We start from the raw sequence: 21,467 nt of genomic DNA, 5'->3' as shown, positions 1-21,467 counted from the left end.
CACCATGGGAGAGAAGAGCACCCCTGGCCTCTGTGGGGAGAACAGGACTTTCTCTCAGCTCTTTGTCTCATGGCACAAGATGGGGGAGGAGAATGGCTTCTCTCTCCTACCCTCACTGGGGACTGAGGAGACCCATGAACAAATTCCACACCTTCCACCTCTCAGCCAAGGAGGAGCCACCTTGGTGACATGTTTAGTTCCAAACATGACAGTAGGTGGAAAAGGGACTGGCCTGGTCCCAACCATTATAGGGTAAGATGTAAATGATAAGGAAGGGGTATAGTTTGGCCACGAAGGGGACAGGTGACACCATCAGAAGCATGTGCGGGGTGGAGATGTGTGGGAGGTAGGAGCACAGTCACTGGGCTTCTGAGCTACCTACTCCCTGGCTTATCAGGAAAAGGAGGGGAGATGGATGGGCTTGTTTGGCATTGATGATATCCACAAACTTGGGCTTGAGGAAAGCCCCACCCACGAGGAAGCCATCCACATCAGGCTGGCTTGCTAGCTCCTTGCAGGTTGCCCCAGTCACAGAACCTCTATAGATGCTACGGGTACTCTAAGCCACTGCGTCAGAGACATTAGACGTCAGCCATCCCTGGAGCTTTTCTTGTACTTCCTGAGCTTGTTGGGGCGTTGCAGTCTTGCCAATACCAATGACACATACAGGCTCATAGGCTCCAGTCAGTCCTTCACATTATCTGTGATGATCTTGGTTTGCTCAAAAACGACCTTCTCAGTGATGCCAGCTTCCCTCTCATCTAGTTTCTCCCCCATGCAGGGGTTTACTCCAAGTCCCTCTGCCAGGGCAGGGGCCACTTTCTGTCCAATCAGCTCATCTGACTTCCCAAAGACACGCCTTCTTTCCTCCCCCCCCCCCCCCAGACTACCCACGTGGCTCCACAGTCTTTGATCATGGCAGGGCTGATCTCCCCAGTAAAGGCCGCGTTAGGCACTTTGTAGCAGTCCTGCACAGCCACAGCAATCTTGGGATCTAGCTTCTGTCGGACAAAGTCGATTAGGCAGCTGGGGGGGTGGGGTGCACAAACCACTTGGATGTCATGTCAGCCAGCACCATGGTCATGTTCGGAGTGGTGATGAGTTCCTCCAGGTTCTTCTTCCGCCCATACATCTTCCTGTCCCCCTCCACATGCCCCCCTCCCCACGAAGAACTTCCTCGAGGGGGCCGTGGCGCTGGAATTGACACATGGAAGGTGTATCACCCTAAAAAATAACTTTTGAGATCTGTCACCTATGCACTTCACTCCAAGGGCACAGCTATGTACATTAAAGCTCTTTCTTGCAACAAAATTTGCATGGACTACTCCATGTAATTATGAAATTCTTAATTATACTGAGAATTTTCCAGGAAGAAAAAAAGTAGCTATCAACACTAACCCGGAGAAAAACAGAAAACTTGAATAGACCATCAACCATGGAGAAATTTGCAAAAAGTATTGACTAATCATTTTTACAAAAGACTTCAAAGACAGGTAGTTTTACTAGTGACCTCTTCAGAAATGCAAGAAACCTTTCATGTTTTGTCATAAAATTCTCTTAGGCTTTCTCAGTATATAAGCATACCTTCAAATATTAAATTGGATTTTCCTTTTTAAAAAAGGTAGTCTAGATAATCATTAAAAATAGGGTTACTGGAGTCAGATAGACCTGTTTTTGCATGCCAGCTCTACCGTGTATAAGATGTGTAACTTTGGTCAATTTAATTGACCTCTCCAAGTCACAGTCTCTTCATCAGCAAAATTAGAATAATAGCAATAATGGATTTCTAATAGCACCTGACGTATGGTAAATGTCATTAGATACCAAATAATATTATTGCTCATAACAATACTCATAAACATAATTATTGCTTTATTGGATATTCTGAACAATTCTAAAAGACACAGAATGGAAATAAAAGGTATAAGTAGAAAAGATTAAGTGACTATTATTATTAACCAGTGCACAATTTACATAACTGGAATTCCAAGAGAACTGCAAATTTCTTAGAATTATCATAGATTAGAAAAGTAGCCAGGTATAAGACAAATAAATAAAAACAATAGCTTTCCTTAATAAGTCAGAATAATTATTATAAAAGTATTTCATTTGTGGGGTACCTGGGTGGCTCAGTTGGTTAAGACTCTGAATCTTGATTTCAGCTCAGGTCATGATCTCATTGTTTGTGAGTATGAGCCCCCCATGGGGCCCTGCACAGAGCCTGCTTGGGATTCTTTCTCTCTCCCTCTCTCTCCCTCTACCTCCCTCCCTCTCTCTCTCTCTCTCTCTCTCCCTCTACCTACCTCTCTCTCCCTCTCTTTTTCCCTCCCTCTCTGCCCTGCCTCTGCTCATGCACTCTCTCTCTCTCTCAAAAAATAAACAAACATTAAAAAATATATTTCACTTGTATATGCAACAAAATTTTCCTGGAAGAATAAATGGAAGAGTATATATACAACAAATTTGGAAAGAAGAAGAAAGGGAAATTGATAAAGTTGTCATGAGAACTGACAGAAACCAATATGTCAGAAAATCTTTGTCTGGAAATACACACATTCAAACACACTTATGAGTTTAATATATGACAAAGAAAACATTGTAAATCAGTAGTGAAAGGATAGAACACCAATACTTGTTAGGAAAGCTATTTGGGAAATAATCAAGTTAGGTCTTCATCTATGTAATGACCACATGCCTACTGGTTGTGTCTGCAGCTCAAAATATTACCCCTTCCCCGGTAACTACCCTTCCCCTGATTCTTTGATAATGAATTTGATCCAGAGAATGGACTCTTAAAAGCCAGGGTTCATCCAATGTGACCTCATTTCAGGGCAACATTAAGCACCATATCCAAACTAGAAACACAGGGCCGTTTTAGTGGAATTTGGCCTGGAAGTGAAGATTTAGTCTTTCTCTGTATTGTTGGATGGTTCCCACTGGGACAAGGAAGTAGAGAAAACAAATGGGAAGGATGAGGAAATGGAATGAGGGCATAGGCCAGGGATGAAAAAGAATGGAATCCCAACAGCATGCCCATCCTGGTTCCCTGTCTCTCCCCAAAGTGTCACTGCATCCCAAACATGGTTCCGTGAAATATCCCTGTATTCATTAGAAGCAATCTAACCTTTGAAAGCTTCACAATTCTTGTGACTTGCATCCAAACTATTCCTAAATAAAATTACTTTATCTACCAAAATAAATCCCAAATGAAATATACACTAAATTTTAAAATGAAGCATAAGGCAACTATAAAAGTATTCATCTTTAGAAGGTAAAGAACATTCTAAACAGAAAAGCTCCATAACAACAAAAAAAACTACATACTTAGTATTTCATACATATGTAGCATTAGTATGATTACAATCAAATAACGAAAACGTCTGCAACATATATGGCACAAATATACAAATGATTTATTAATATTTTCATGTAAAAAGCACTTTAAAATATGAAGAAATATACTAACACCCTAAATTAAAAGCAGGCAAATCAGAGAACACACAAATCACAGGAGAAATATAAAAGATCATTAAACACGTGAAAAATATTCTAGAAGTGAAAAGGAATGTTTTCACACTTAAAATGCGTATTACTTGTGTCAATATTGATACACAGAAATAAGTACTCCATGGCTCACAGTGCTGTCAGAAAGTAAATCGCAAGATGTATTAAAGACCTTTACATATGAAGCCAGTGTACTAAATCATAAATCAGCACGTCTGCTTACAAGGGCAGAAACCCAACTCAAAATGCTGTCATGAGAAAACGGATGGATTGGCTCACATAGGTAAAAATCCCAGCAGTGCTCATATGGAATCCCCCTGCTCAAACATGCATTATGAATCTCTTTCCATGTCCAGTCTGCTTTCAACTGTTATGGCTTTTCTTTTTTTTTCCTGAGGCAGGCCTTCCCTCAAGGTGAAAGATGGCAACCTGCCCTTGAGACTCCATGTTGTGCTGCCTCACTGAGCCGGCAGAAAGAGGACCTGAACTTCCCAATAGTTTACTGTAAAATCCCAAGATTACACCTCACTATATTTTACTGGCATGACTTGGGCCACATGCTCCCCTGTGACACAATTGCTTTGATGAGGAAACAAGTTCAACTTCTTGGGACAAGGGCTGGGTATGGGATTCACCCTGTGTGAATCAGGGCTTGACTGGCAGGGACAGAGATTAGGAAAGGTAGTTTACAAAGGAAAATCCAGATGCTATTTCTAAGAGAAGCAAGATGGATGTTGTAGACACATGATAACAGATGTCAATCCATACCCCATACATACAATTTTAACTTCTACTTATCTAGTCTAAAAACATAATGAGAAAGAAAGAGAAGATTGTGTTAAGCATTTTTAAATAACAGCTGTATTTCTTATAGTAGAAAAATGAAAACTTATAGTAGAAAAATGACTACATAAATTACAGTATAAGTATGTTATCATACAAAAGAGATAAAGTTACATATAGCTATCACATTCAATAGGGAGGGAAGGAAGGAACGCCGAGGGTTTTGAGACATTTGGGCTTAAGATAGATATTTTGGAGCAATTCGTGTATAAACCCAAGACATGAAGACAAGACAATACAATAGATGTATCATTTAAATATATAACTCTATCTAGTTTTATAAAAAATACATTTTTTATTTTATTTACTTTATGTACTTTATGTATTTACTTTATGTATGTATTGATTTTATGTAAAGTATAATGTAGACAGTGCAACCATGGGGCAAACACAATAGTATAAAAAAGTAGAATAAAAATCTATATACAGAATATAATACCAGTTTTGTACATATTTGTATTTTCCCAGGGGAAGAAAAACTGAAAGGAAACAGACCATAATGACAATCTAGTGTGGTAGAATTTGGGGAATTTTCTATAGACACATATACTAGCTTTTATCAGTTAAAAACTCTGTTAAACAGTTACAAAATGCCAAAACTTGTTAGCTAATTATTTAGGTGCTCAGTACCTACTGTGCCTAGGCAGCCTGAAGTCATTAAATGCCTACATGCTAGTTAACCTCTGTACTACCTAAACCTGAGCATTGCTTGAAGACTTTGAACTTTAGTATCTATATCAGCAAAAGTGGGAATAAATTACATCTGCTTCGCAAACTTCACATATTATTATGAAAAGCAAACAGCATAAGTCAAAGCACTTTTTAAATTATAAAGTGCTAAAAATACTGATAGCTACTAGTGCCTGATACATACAAGGCACTTAAATGTAAATTCTCTGCCCACTTTTCTTCTTATACCCTACCTATTCCCTCATTTGTAAAATGTGCATGGCATAACTATTCAGAGTAGAGAGGAGAGTCGAATCCCTCCTTCCTTCCAGTTTTCATTTTTCCATGAAAGCCAAATCTCTTTCACAGAGCAAGGCAGTAGATTATGCAGTACAAAGAGCCAAACCAGTAGCTTCACAGATCCAGTGCTTACTACCTGGGGCAAGCTGGGCAGGTGTGACAGCACACAGTACTGCTCCACCTGTGGCTCAGAAGGTAGTTAGGCATACATAAAGGACCAGTGGGACTTTAGAGCCTCCAACATACCTCTTTCCAACTGGCTCCCCTAAGAAAATTGGGAAACTTAAACACAATGGATTTCATATGGAGTCATAGTGAGCGTATACACTACCTGCACACATTGCCAAATATTCAAGTTTAACTCAGTAAGAAGTGGGTCAAGGAATGATAAAAGAAACTACTTGAGAAAGCCATAGGACCTTCTAAATTTAAAAACTGTGACATTCCCTCTTTTGTCATAAAATTCAGCCTATCCCTATGACTCTGCCCCACTCCTGACCACCTAAATTCGGCCCCTCCCTTTTTCTGCAGCCTCTAGGGAAGTATATGCAGAATGCAAGTTCACCAGCGCCCACACTTCCCTTGCTCTGGCCTTGACCCTGTGGCAATTCTTCAAGACTTAAGACAAGAGCCTGTTTCTTTACCCAAATTACTACAGCCTGCTTAAAATGTTGGGCAGCTGAGAATGTAGCCTGTCCCCACAGGGTAGGAATGTATTAACCACCCTATAAAAGTTATTTTTAAAGTTTTATTTAAGGAACAGCAGCTGGAGAATAAAGAAAAGAAAGGCAAAACACAATTCCTTTATACCCAGGCTGCAATCCCTCCTACACCAATCTCCCATGGTTCTCTGTGGGAATTGCATCCATGAAAATGCTTTAAGCCTGACCTCCAAAACTGGAAATCAGAGAATCTAAAAATAAAACAAACAGGAAATGCAAAACAACCCTGTTTGATCAGACCCTTGTGGGTGCCTTGCTTAATTATATTAGGTAAGTTTGACAACAGGCTTGGAATTCTTTCATTGGATTTGGAGGGAATTACCAAAAAATTAAAAAGATATTAAAATACTATCATATATAATGAGCTCACTGCCATTTGGAAATTGTTTCTAATCAACAAGCTGTAGATGTTAACAATGAATATTTTCCAGGAGTTCATATCCTATCGATGAGAGAATAATCATTTGAGTAAAAGGGAAAAGAAATTTAGCAAACTACAAAGCCATGAAATAAATAAATACTAATGCAGTCTATATTTCATAAATCTCTAAATTGTGATAAAAATAATTCTGCCTCTCATTGCCTTTTTACTAATACTGCATTTGCAATATATGGTTGCTGTATTTGTTTGTTTAAAAAAAAATGCACTGCCAGTTTGCAATTCACCTCAGTACAATAAGATTTATTGAAAGCACCTACTGTGCCTAAAAGACAGTTTCTACCTTAAGGAACTTACACAATCACAGAAGGAAAATATATATGTGCACACAGGAAAATAAATACACAAGATGGAAAGTGCTATGAGCTGAGAATGGGAAAAAAATCACATCCAATCAAGGGTTCCAGAAAAGGTCCACTGGATATCACCGTGAAGAATGGGTAGAATTCTAACAGAATAGGAGAGAATAGTATAAGCAAGGGCAACAGTAGGAAAGGAGTGTGCATGTCTAGAAAACAATAAGTAATCTCTCAGCAGCATGAGACAGTGAACAAAGATTTCAGAGGAAAATGGGGTCCCAGCCTGATTCTACACTTGCTAGCTGTTTGACCTCTGGCAAGTTGCATAACTTCTCTAAATCTCTGTTTCCTCCTATTTAAAACTGAGCTACCAGTATGTGTGCCTTGTGAGGAAGACCATGCATGTGAAACACTTATCATTTGAACATATAGCGAATACTCAAAAAATGTTTAAAACAAATAAGGAAAGAGATGGAAGGAGGGAGAGTGGGAAGAAAGGAAGAAGAGTAGGAAAGAGATAAAAAGGAAGGAGGGAAAGAAGGAACGCCGAGGGTTTTGAGACATTTGGGCTTAAGATAGAGACTTTGGAGCAATTTGTATATAAACCCAAGACATGAAGACAAATGTCACAAACTAAACAAGGCAGAGGACAGAGTACAGGGATACTTACCTTTTGTGGGTGGAAAGACAAAATGACATATGAGGTCACCATGCAATGGAATAAGGATAGAACAAAGGTCCAGATTTTGGTTCTACCAAAGTCTGTGTAACTTTGAAAAAATTGCTAGAACTTTTTGAGTGGAAAAATATCTTCCCCACAGAATTGTCCTGAAGAATGAAAGAGATAGGATGTATATAAAAATCACATAACACCATGCCTTGTACATAGCTAACCATCTATAACTATTAGACCCCTCCTCACTTTCTTACTTGCCTCCCTTACAGAAAGGAAAGAGAACAACAAATTTAAAGAAAAAAAAACTGAAATAAGGGCATGACAGTGGCTCTAATGGAATAGAAGAGGAGAGAGAATAAGAAATGCTGTGAGGGTTATTGCATAGGCTTACCATTTATCCTAAGATTTCAGTTTCAGTAGAGGGTTTAGGTGGGAAAAATAGATTATAAATTGAAAATATTAAATCGGTGGTAAGGTCCATTTAGTGTGTTCCTACCTCATGTCAGGGTATTAAAGCAAAGATTTAAAAATAGTTTAACATGCATGGGAGTTAAGGTTAAGTGAATCCTATTAAATTTATTTAGGTATTTATTTTTATGGAATGGATAAAATGAAACCAAAAAGAAAATAGAAAGAAGAGGTACAGGATGAAGGCAAAATAAAAGGCATGTTTCATGGTGGCAAATTGAATCTAGTACATTGTTAGTCTTCAGAAGGAGATACATCTCCTCTTGAGTCACAGGTGTTGTGTTTGGTGGAGACACAAATTTCTTTTTTTGTTGTTGTTAATGTTTGTTTATTTCAAGGAAGAGAGAATGACAGGGGATGAGCAATGGAGGGGCAGAGAGAGAGGGAGACACAGAATCCAAAGCAGGCTCCAGGCTCTGAGCTGTCAGCACAGAGCCCAATGCAGGCTTCGAATCCACGAGCTGTGAGATCATGACCTGAGCCGAAGTTGGACACTCAACCAACTGAGCCACCCAGGCACCCTGAGACACACAAATTTCTTGAGAGGGAGAGGATGACAGCCAAGAAAGGTCATATTAAAAGTGTCCACCTTCTGAGTAGGATTCCAGGAGTGACTCTTATGAATGCCTGATACCCTGGAAGTAGGATGTTATCAATAGCTAAGAGTCCCCAAGTACTAGTGAAAGGCCTGTGAAAATGACAGATTATAGGGTGTCAACAAAACACATGGAGACAGAACAAAGGTGATAGACCAAAAGGATTCTGAGTTGGTGGAATGACGTCTTAAAATATCCATGGGAAAAGATGATTTAGAGTTCAAAGACTGGATCTAAGAGTTTTCAATTTTGGTTGGGCCCTCCCTTGCTGGAGGGGTCGGAGCATTAACACAATTGGAAGATCTACAGTTGATGGTGACATTCTTCTTAGCTGAGGCCTCAGGAAGATGCTAACATCAAGTGATTGGAGAGAATACCAACTAACAAACTGGATATAGGGTGAAAGAGATGGCCCAAACTGAGGATACCAAAAGCAAATAGTGAATGCAAAGGAATGAGCCAGCATTCAGCGAGCCAGTGAAGTAAAACCCCAATGGGTAAGAAGCATTCCTGGGGACACGCTTGGAGGAAGAGTCAGTTGCACCACAGCAGGAAGGGAGGCCTACCAAAGAGGCAAAGTAGACTCAACAAAAACTTTTCTATGCTCTAAAGGGGCTGAAGTGGAATGAAGGAAAAGGGTTCAGGTAGGCAAAAAACTGTAAGATCAGAATGCTAGAAAGCTCACTGATAGACTTTATGAAGTCTCCAAAGATGGTAACTGATGCACAGTGGAGAAATTGTTTAACAGACTTAACAAAAAATAGATGTAAAATTCCTGTGCACCTGGCTGCCTCAGTCAGAGGAGCATGTGACTCTTGATTTCTAGGTCATGAGTTTGAGTCCCAAGTTGGGTGTGACGCCTACTTAGAAAACAAACAAAATTAAAATTAAAAAATAAAAGTAGTGCTTCAATAAACATTCTGATGTAAAAAAAAAGAGCTAGCTTCCAGAATTTGAAAAAAGAAAAAAAATGATCACAGAATAAAAATTATGTACATATCTTTAATTATAATAGCATATTATATAATTATATACTATACAATATGAAAGGGCGGGCCTACGCCAGCCGACTCCATCTTGTTCTGTGTCCTCCACCTTGACCACGCCTCCTCCCCTTGAGTAACTTCCCGCTCACCTGTTCAAACTTCCCGATCAAAACACACACAGCGACCTGCGTAACAGGGCTCTGACCCTTCCCCAGCCAATCGGCTAAGGCCACAGCCATTACCTCACCAACTGCCCCTAGACCCCAATAAAACCTTTGTGCTTTTGAAACTCGCTCTCTCTCCGATATCTCACCACTGCATCGGTGCAGGTAGAAGATTGAGCTCGAGCTAGCTTGAATAAAGGCTCTTTGCTTTTGCATCAGATTCGGCTCCCTGGTGGTCTTTGGGGGATCACGAATTCTGGGCATAACATAATATAGTTTATATAATAGTGTTTCCCTATAGTTACTACTATATATCTATAAAATAATTAAGAAATAATGTTACTCTAAATTGCATAAATGAATGTAGTCCTGTTTGAAGATGCTAATAGAAAATTAAATCTGGGGCACCTGATGGCTCAGTTGGCTGAGCGTCTGACCCGACTTTGGCTCAGGTCATAATCTCATGGTTTATGAGTTCAAGCCCCGCATCAGTCTCTGCGCTGACAGCTCGGGCCAGCTAGAGCCTGGATCGGATTCTCTGTCTCCCTATCTCTTTGCCCCTCCCCCACTCACATTCTCTCTCTCTCTCTCTCTCTCTCTCTCTCTCTCTCTCTCTCAAAAATAAATAAACATTAATTTTTTTAAAAAAAAGAAAGAAAATTAAATGCTATAATTCCAAGGAAAACATTAATTTCAAATTTTTTTAAAAATCTGAGTGAATTATTTTGATTAAAATTTATAAAGCAATTATTTAGATTTTCTAGAAACTAAAGAATGATTGCATATATTTATTTATTTAAAGAAAGTAATTTGTTTTCCTAAATATATAATGTCCACATGATATAGGCTGGAATTATTTTAAAAAATTGGACAGTCTTACATTTGATAAGTTGTACCAGGCAAAATGTGGATTATATAAATTATATAGCACACATACATTCAAAAATTAAGCTAGAACAATCAAAATGTTGTAAGATAATAACACTTGGAACACTGGCACATGATAAACTCATCTTATTTCCAATGTAGTTAATATTGAAGTGCTTACATTATTTTGTACATGTTTCTCTTCTTCAACAAAGCAGCCACAGAACTGCAAATGGCATGTTATAGGCATGTTGCACTATCATCCAAAACTTAATAAATTCTTATAATTACTGAATCAAACACATACTTCTACATATTTACTCTTCACATCTAAGTGCTACTATTTATATACTAGAAACAACTTGCACGTTTCTATTAAGAATAGGCTCAATTTATTTTTTTAATTATTTTAAATTCTGCTGTTTAGATATGATCAATGGAAAAGAAATGTTACAAAACATCATAACAGAATATGTGCATTGGAATTAGCAGGAAAGAACTAACGAGGGTAAAAACATTTGTTCAGTTTAAAAAGTAGAGTTGGTAAATAATACACATACTGATAGGCTCCAATAATTATCAAACACCAAATCTACACAGGAGAGGTAGACTGATAATTCAATGGGTCCAGAAGGTAAGAGATTCCATAAGAATACTACTAAAAAAAACAAAGTCAATGATTTCTAATCCAGTGACAGGAAATAATTCCTTCTTGATCTGTTTTATCTTACTCTAACAAGGTGGTGAAAGAGCCACAAAGATACCAGAATACATAAGCAAAACCTGTCTCAGCTTTGGACATATTTCCACATGATATGAAGATCTTCACTGGAACCAAAAGAATTCTAACATACAATTATTAGGAGGCCTTTTATCATGCCTCTTTCAACTCAACATTAGATATTAGCAATCACTCCCTAATTATGCAAACACTCTTTACTTCAGGGCACCATTCTTTTCTGTATTTATTTTTTTTTAATAACTTGTTTTTTTTTATTTTTTTAAACTTACATCCAAATTAGTTAGCATATAGTGCAACAGTGATTTCAGTAGATTCCTTACTGCCCCTTACCCATTTAGTCCATCCCCCCTCCCACAACCCCTCCAGTAACCCTCAGTTTGTTCTCCACATTTGTGAGTCTCCTGTTTTGTCCCCCTCCCTGTTTTTATATTATTTTTGTTTCCCTTCCCTTAGGTTCATCTTTTTTGTCTCTTACAGTCCTCATATGAGTGAAGTCATATGATTTTTGTTTTTCTCTGGCTGACTAATTTCACTTAGCATAATACCCTCCAGTTCCATCCACGTAGTTACAAATGGCAAGATTTCATTCTTTTTGATTGCCCAGTAACGCATCTCTGGAGGCAAGGGAAACAAAAGCAAAAATGAACTACTGGGACCTCATCAAAATAAAAAGCTTCTGCACAGCGAAGGAAACAATCAGCAAAACTAAAAGGCAACTGACAGAATGGGAGAAGATATTTGCTAATGACATGTCAGATAAAGGGTTAGTATCCAAAATCTATAAAGAACTTATCAAACTCAACACCCAAAAAACAAATAATCCAGTGAAGAAATGGGCAGAAGACATGAATAAACACTTGTGTATTTCTTCACACAAGTCTGACCCAATTTCCAAATTCTCTTTCCCTAGTTTTTCTTTTGACTCCAATTATAACTCCTATATCTTGTCCAGTTTCCCCTTTTATTCATTCAACATACTGTATTTTTTTTTTTTTTTTGGGACAGAGAGAGACAGAGCATGAACGGGGGAGGGGCAGAGAGAGAGGGAGACACAGAATCGGAAACAGGCTCCAGGCTCCGAGCCATCAGCCCAGAGCCTGACGCCGGGCTCGAACTCACAGACCGCGAGATCGTGACCTGGCTGAAGTCGGACGCTTAACCGACTGCGCCACCCAGGCGCCCCAACATACTGTATATTTATTCAGCTCCACTGTATGCCAGAAATTGCTCAAGGCACTAATATAAACAAAACATATTTAATCCTTGTTCTCATGGTCTTGACATTCTAATGGGAGGGGGAGTGAAAATGATCACAAACAAATAAACTAATATTAAGTCAAGGTAGTGAGTTGATATGTAGTGAGTTGACTGGCACCACCATCGCCAATAAAAAAGAATATGTCCAAGTCTTAATCCCCAATACGTATGAGTATGACCTTATTAGAAAAAGGATCTTTGCAGATATAATTAAAAATCTCAAGATCAGGTCATGATAGATTGCGGGGGGGGGGGGGGGGCTCAATCATATGACAGGTGTCTTTATAGGAAGAGTTTATATAATGAGTTAAGTATGCACTGACCTGTTTTAACAATGACATGATGGAAACAGAAACTTTCTGCAACACAATAAACGTAATTATAAGATAAATAAAAGAAAGTTTTTTGTTCAGCAAATAGCAGTATGCGAGGTCCATTACTGTAAGATGTGACAGAGTCTGATGATGCTCAGACTTAGCTCACTAGATTGTTTAGAGGAAAAGAAAGTTAAAACATGACATTTCATGGCATGGCTATTAAAAATGTGGATACCTGAATACTTACCACTCTTTCAGGTTATTTTAGTACTTTTGCCACAAAGATAAGATCTGTGAAGGAGACATATTAAGAAAATCTCATGCTCTCTCTTTTGAAAAGAGAATAAAAGGATGAAATTCTCCAAATACTTTGTTTCCCCCCATATTTACTAAATGAATGGGCCACAGCCTACAAAGGCAGGGCAATCAAGATCACTACAGAATCATGTGAAAGTAATTACTGCCACCTTGAGAAAAGAATGAATGACTTACAATCTGTGCCATGGTCTAGTTGGGAACACATCTAGATGTGGAAATAATAACAGTCATTATTTCCACAAGCAACAATCTTTAAAACTGCACCACAGGTTCTGGTAAATTTATGGTATAGTTAGATTTGTGGTCCCCATTTATTTGTAATTGGTCAAAAACAGCAAGAGATTTTAATTATAAAAATCATCTCAAAGTGAAATGAAAATTACATTAGTGATATGGATAATTTGGCCACAACTTAGACTCTCTATTGGTGTTTTGTTTTGTTTTGTTTTGTTTTTAGTGAATGGGAGAAAATAAATGTTTGAAAAAGAGATAGCTATCACCACACAATCTTACCATTGGCTCTAAAGCCACCAGGACAGAGACAGAAAATTTGGGACTTCATCTTTTATTTCAAGGGCTCTATCTTATATCTTAGGATTCCAGGAATTCAATTTAGTTTTACTCACAATCTCATATGTTATTTTAAAAATTGCTGAAATTAAAAATAGTGGAAAGCTGATGGAAAATCTTTGTGGATGAAACATGTATTTTTATGAAGCTACTTTATTCCTGGCAACTATTTTCGTGGTATGGTGGTGATAGCATTCTTTAAATGCCAACATTCTGCTGGTACTCAACATTGGCACTTTTCACAAATAACTGAGAACTCTGAGGGTTAATCCATGTGAATTTCCCACCTCATGCTTGGTAGACTGCATCTCAGGGTAGACTGAACAGAAAGACAGAACCTCATAATGAATATTCAGATTTAGAGGTAGATTATCACTGTATATTCCCACTCATGCCTAATAAAATTTTAGGGGGGAAATGTGTTTAAACATTGAATCAATGGTTTCTTCCTGACTTCTGGTTTAGTTAGCTAGCTCACTAGTTATTTATTCTCTTTCATGTGAACATCCTAGTCTTTCTAATTTCTCTCCTTTCCTACCTTTCTTCCTGATGCAACTGGGAATCAAGGGACTGTACACGACCCTCTAGCGTCAGCCTCCTCAATGGTTCCTTTTTCTCCCCAACAAGCAACCAGAAATTTGTGGATCTTCCACATGGCATGAACAGGCCATGACCAGGAGTATAGTTTTTGGTTCATCTGTCTAATTAACCTATTCTAACTGTGGCCAAGGCTTGCGCAGAAAGCTATGTTTCTGCTGGAGTATCAAGCTTCTCTGGACTATGCCTAAATGAGCAGACTTCTAATGCCAATGCATAATCTCCAAACAATGTACATGTTTGCCCATGCCCTTTAAGGTTTCACCCTAGTACAAGAACTTTTGCATCTGACTGTCTCCCAACTGTTCTGTTCTATGATATTTAGCAACCTGGATGTGTTGATAAAATTTTAAGGGATTTTGAAAACTCTTCAACTCTCTTAATAGTATTTTCCACTATAGACTCAAAAAAAAAAAAAAAAAGCATCAGTACCTTCCCTCACCATCTCTTCAGTCAAGGTAACATCTGCTTTATTTCTGAACAGAAGAAAACCACTCAATGAGAAAGAAGTCAAAAGAAAACAGGATTTAATAACATTAAAATGCATCTGAAAAAATATCTAATTGCACCCCAGGAAACAAAGCAATAGTTTGTACTATCTACTTTCTCAGTACTGATAAACTTCCCAAATTCAAAGATAAGAATAGCCTTAAAAATAGTCTTCCAGAGATGATCCTTCTATCACTTCTGGGGGTACAAATGGGATAAGTGGCTCCAGAATGTCACAGCACATCTCTTAAAGCTGTTTGAAGGAAAACACTACATATTTAATGCTAAGTGTTGACAGCATAGTTAATGATGGTACAAAGCATGAAAGAGAATGTGCACAGTCCCTACAGATCTTCTCAAGAATCACTTTCATTAGTAACATATGCGGAGCCTGTTACTAAGACTGATTCCATAGCCACAGTCCAGATTTACTGAATCAGAATATTTTAGAATGGAAGCTGATATTATCTATTTTAACAAGTTGCAGGGATAATTGTGATATACATCTTTTGGTATCCCATGAAGGGCTACAGACATTCTCCCTTCTCTAGAAAATCTGTGAAGCCTGTACTCCACTCCACTGGATCTATGCTGATCCAACCTTTGGTAGTTGGCTTAGCAGAGATTAGAGAAAAGGGATACATGTATTGGATTCTAAATAATAATACAAATAACATTACAATGCAAAACTTACTATATGATGTCCAAAAATCCCCAATTCATTATCTCCTGGCATGTAGCAAACCTCAGTCATCACTAATGATTCATCACCTATTGAATTATATTTCATTAATCATGAAGACTCTTCTTGAAGCTACTGATAATTTAAGGTTTTATGAACACACAATTTATCAAATTCATATACTGATTGGCAAACGTATCTGCTTTCATGTTAACGGGCAACAGAAGGCCTCAGCAACTTTACCTTATTTTTAAGGTATTTTAAATTATTGTTTTTTAATTATTTTTTAACGTTTATTTATTTTTGAGGAGAAACAGAGGGAGAGAAAGAGAGAGAGAGGGACACAAAGAATCTGAAGCAGGCTCCAGGCTCTGAGCTGTCAGCACAGAGCCTGACATGGGGCTCGAACTCACAAACTGTGAGAGCATGACCTGAGCCAAAGTCAGACACTTAATTGACTGAACCATCCAGGTGCCCCAGTTGTTTAAATTATTTTTTAATTGAGGTATAGTGGACAATGTTATATTACTTTTACATATACAACATAGTGTTTGACAATTCTACACATTATGCAAAGCTCACCATGATGAATATAGTTATCATCTGTCACCAGACAACATTATCACAATATTATTGACTGTATTCTCTATGCTGTACTTTTCTAAAAGTTTCTTAATTTTTGATGCATCTGCCCACACTCCACACACAACTTACCTTATACATTTCTTGTCCTTATTTTCCATATTCCTCCAACATCATTTTTAAGTTTAATTAGCTTTAATTATTTATTTTTGTGTATTTACTTTTTGTTTTAATTATTTTATTTATTTTACTTTTGAAAAGCCACACATCAGCATATCTCCCCAGAATTTAGTTTTAAGTTATGTACCATTAGAAAGAAATATTTATTCCTCACTATTCAAATTTCCCTAAAGTGAGATTTCTGCTGAACACTTCTAGTCTCTCCCCATCCTCTGGGAGAGAAGGACAGGATGGAGAGCTGTACCTGACTAACAGGATGTGCAACAAGAAATTGACCCTCAGTCCCCTCACTCTTCTTCCTTTTGAAAACCTTCCTGTCTACATTGAGAATCCATTCTGGTTTGCTCTTCCAAGGCATACATTTTACAAGACAAGAACGCCCATGTAGGGAAGTCTGTGGCTGGTTAAGTCTGTCTGTAACTTGGTGGGTAAACCTAATTCTGAGGATCAACATGTCATCATTGCCACATCCTGCGATGTATCACTCATCTGCGTTAAGCTCATATTTTGATAGCCATCTGTCTAAATGGTTTGTGTCTATCTCCAAATTGGTATTAAACTCAGAAGGAAAACAAAAGTAACATTTATTGTATGCCTTCAAACCCCAAACCTATTATATAATTTAAGTAAATATATGTCTAATTTGTAACATACGACCACTCTTCTTGGGATTTCCTATTCCTCTTTGTCAACCTTCCAAGTAGACTCCATATTTACATTTAAGAAAAGCTATGTGGGAGTCTGCAAATAGTAGCCAATATATTCCAGAATAAAAGTCACCCAATAAATTGGAAGGTTAAGTGAGGCAGCATTATAAGATCTTTTTTACTTTAAATCTTAGCCGAAGATGATTAGTAATATCATTAAGGGAGAATTTCCATTCCCCAGTCCTTTGGTTTCTCTGTGAAGAAGCTTCTATTAGAGTAAAATACTTGACTCTGTCTGAAGGATGAAGTTATGAGGGAAAACCTGAGAATATCTGGCCCAGCCCTTCTGAATCCTTTCTTTGGGACAGGCCTACCTCAGAGAATATCTGTACTGGGTGTTCCCGAATAAGGAGCATTGGGGGGTGGCCTCTGCCTTTCCACAATTTCTTGTGTCTTTGCAGGGAATTCTGCTGAAGATCAGGTACAGTGATCTGAAGCCCATTATTTCCACCAACCTGAGCTATAGTCTCCAAATAGTTTTGTCAGTAATTTAGGACACAGTTTAATCTCTGGTTTTCCCAACTCCTGTGCCTACTGGTTGTTTTCAAATCAATTGGGGTAGGAGGTGGGGGGGGTGTTATTTATTAGGTGTCCCTAGACATCAACAATAATATACTTCCCATTTGAGCAGGCATTTTATTTTTTTCATTCCCATAGTGTCAGCACCTAGAATTGTGCTTATTGTACATTGGGCACTCAATAAATATTTGCTATATTTGTTGAAATAACTGGAATTTTATAATTTTCATACTTTACCTGAGGCAGTAACAGTGATATATGCCTTCAGTTTTTCGAGGAAAGACTCAAAAAATATGAGGAACTGAAATTCTACTTTAGATATTTATATATCCTTTGGGATTAAAAGCTTTTTAAGGTTCATTTTATCTTCATAAGCCTAGAGATCTTAGACTCTTAGAATAAAGAATACTCAAAGCAACATCTTAAAACACAATGAACAGCTATCAAAATTCCTATAAAATAACAAGCACATCAAACGCTGATGAAGATGCAAAGGAAGTAGATTGTTCATACATTGCTGGTAAGAATGTAAACTGGTGCAACCTATCTGGAAAACGGTCTGGCAGTTTTCTTTAAAAAAACTCAATATGCAACTAACATACAACCTAGCAATTGCACTCCTAGGCATTTATCACAGAGAAGTGAAGATATGTATTTATACAAAAACTCGTACATGAAAGTTTATAGCCACTTTACTCATAATAGGCAAAAACTGGAAACAACCCACATGTCCTTCAGTGGGTGAATGGTTAAACACACTGGCATACCCATACCACAGAATATGACTCATCAATTAAAAGGGGGGGGGGAACTATTGATATAATCTATAACTTGGATGAATCTCAAGGGAATAATGCTGAATAAAAAAAGATCAATTCCAAAAGGTTGCTCAATGTATTATTCCATTTATATAATATTCTTGAAATGACAAAACCAGAGAAATAAAGAAGAGAGTAGTTGTTGCCATGGGTTAGGGATGGGGTGGAGGAGGAAGACAGATACAGATATAAAAAAATCATAATAAGGATCTTCACGGTGTTGGAACTGTTCTATGTCTTGATTGGAGGAGTGGATACACGAACCTACATAAATGATAACACTGTGTAGAATTAAATACACCCACACACATATGAGTACACATAAAGGTGGGAAATTTAAATAAGACCTGTGATCTTAGTATCTTGGTGCGATACTGTATCACAGTTTTTCTAGTATGTTATCAAGGGAGGAAATTGGGTAAAGACTTCACAGGATCTCTGAATAATTTCTATAACTTCAGGTGAATCTGCATTTATCTCAAAATAAAAATTCAATTAAAAAATCTAATTATTGGTGGTAGGGGTAGTTAACAGCAACAATCAGAAAGAAAGCATTTGTTTTTTCCTAAATTACATGATTTATGTTAACTCATTTATTTCCTTCTTTCTTTTTTATTTCTTTAAATATGTTTCAAAGTTTTTTTTTTTCTAATTACAAGAACAATCATACACACAGATAACAAGTCAATAAAGAAATGTGTAAAGCAATGTTCATAATCTTTTCCTCCCTCTCTCCCAACCCACTGTCCCCAAATAATAAACAGGTGTTCATACTTTTTAAAAACACTTTTAGATATATCCTTCTTACACCTTCTCCATGAAGCATAGACATATGTACTTATATGTAGTTTTTTTAGAGAGAGAGAGAGAGAGTGTGCATGAGCAGGGGAGAGGGAAAGAGGAAGAGAAGGAGAGAGGGAGAGGGAGAGAGAGAGAAACAGAGAGAGAGAGAGAGAGAGAGAGAGAGAGAGGGAGAGAGAGAGAGAGAGAGAGAGAGATTCTTAAGTAGGCTGTATGCTCAGCGTGGAGTCCCATGGGAGGTTCAATCCCACCAACCCAGGATCATGACCTGAGCTGAAATCCAGTCGGACGCTCAACCAACTGAGCCACCCAGGCACCCCTATATGTAGTTTTTATATAGCAACATCATATTCCATATGGAGATATATCATAATTGAATCAATCAGTAATAGAAATTCATATATTGCCCATTTTCATGAGGATACTTGGTACCAAAATTAAGTTTTAATAAATATTCTTTTAGGTTTATCCTTATATTGTAGTGCCTTTATTTTTAGAAAACAGATTTTTCTAAATAAGTTATTCAGCCACTATTCACATTTTATCAAATAATGTCTAGATTTTAAAAAGCTCAACACTGAACATTACTTAAAATCTTCCATTTGAGGTCTTTATGAGTATCTAAGGAAATATGGGATAACCAATGACAGTCTGGTAATTATAAGTGTAATTTTTCTCCACTCAGAGGAAAAAGTCCAGAATTTCAGCATTTTAACGCAATATTTCATAAAAAAATTCTTCCCCTTTTTATACTTTGCAAGATTGTAATTTTTTAAAAATTATTGGTTGTCTAGCTTGCATCTTATATTTGGGGCTTTAACTTAAAAAATCTTATATTTAATATTTTAATAAAATTTAATTTTAATCTATAAATACTCTAAAAAGCTAAGAAATTTGTGTATGGTGCACTATTTGCACTATTATTATGCTTTCCAGTATATGTATCATTAACTTGCACCCAATTTTGTAATTTAGGTAGTTGACAGAGGACACTGATAGAAAACAGTAAAGAACGAAATCTATCATGATCCAAGCAACATTCCAACACATATAGTCTTTACAGCCAACTTCCTAGTAAACAGTCCCCTGTTGGGTTTTAATTCAATTGGGTACCGGTTTTGGCTGGTTCCCAGCGGAGGTCACACAGCCAGAAGCAGCTAGACCAGGGATGTGGAAGGCATCACGTTAGACCAATGAGGAGGAAACCTCACACAGGAGTCTTAAGGTTGGCAGCTGTGCTGGTCACTTAGGTGGCTGTCCCTTGCCCAAGAAAGACAACTTTGTATAAGAACAGGAATAAAGAGAGGGCATCAAGTTTCTGGGTCTTATTACCATTCTAGCCAGGGTACAAACTTCCAGCCAAAAGGCAGGCTTTCTCCTCCCATAGAGTAGTCATGGGCTAGAGGACTGCAACCTAAGCGACGGACATGAAAGTGTTCCAATAAGACTGTACTCCTTGAAAAGCCCCTGAAATAAAAGTAATGGAAGAAAAGAAAGAGTATTTGGGGTGCCTGGGTGGCTCAGTCGGTTGTGCGTCCAACTTCAGCTCAGGTCATGATCTCGCAGTTCATGAGTTCAAGCCCCGCATCGGGCTCTATGCTGACAGCTCAGAGCCTGGAGCCTGCTTCAGATTCTGTCTCTCCCTCTCTCTCTGCCCCTTCCCCGCTCATGCTCTGTCTCTCTCTGTCTCTCAAAAATGAATAAACGTTAAAAAAGAAAAAAAAAAAAAGAAAAGAGAGAGTATTCACCAAGTTTGTACCAGCTCAGAGTCCAGATGAAAAGCACTGGAAGCCCTGTAGTATATCTACTCTTATCGGGATACCCAAATCTCGATTATGAATTGCCTGTGTGGCACAACCCTCTTGATTTCTAAAGTCCACACAGCATGCTGAGCAGGGGGACGTATGATTTTTGTTAATGCCTTCCAATCCCAATGGGTCATTTCATATCCATTTCCTATTGCTTCAATTATCTCCTTAGTAAAGGAGCTTTGGACACTGTTCTCAGCAACACTTCATTTCAATTCCCTACAGACAGTAAAAGGGAGGGAATCATTCCTAGGTTGATGTCCAGCAGTAGTAATGACAGGGAATGTATGAAACTCCCCAGTAGCATATCCCTCTGGTAAACATTGCTGCATAACCCATGGTTTATGTCCCTCCCATACAGGTATTGGTTTTAAGCAATCGGGAGGAATAGGGACAGGAGGAGACGGTGGAGGAAGGTCATCCGTTGTAGGAGGTGCCAGAGGAAAGGCAGATGTTAGGTTTTCTTACTTAATTTGTTCCTTCTCTAGAGATACATGTAACATACAATATGCTGTAGGGACTAAACTCCAGGTCACTAAAATGGGAG

General features: G+C 37.9%; 1 pseudogene; it reads right to left on the bottom strand.

Moving 5' to 3' along the window:
• Window positions 1-358: 358 nt before the first annotated feature.
• Window positions 359-21,467, bottom strand: part of LOC102971522 — a 67,822-nt pseudogene continuing 46,713 nt past the window's right edge.

Source organism: Panthera tigris, chromosome A2 (genome assembly GCF_018350195.1).
Source record: "Panthera tigris isolate Pti1 chromosome A2, P.tigris_Pti1_mat1.1, whole genome shotgun sequence".
Lineage (NCBI taxonomy): Eukaryota > Metazoa > Chordata > Mammalia > Carnivora > Felidae > Panthera > Panthera tigris.
Note: the sequence above shows the minus strand (reverse complement) of the source record. Positions and strands in the feature narration are given on the sequence as shown.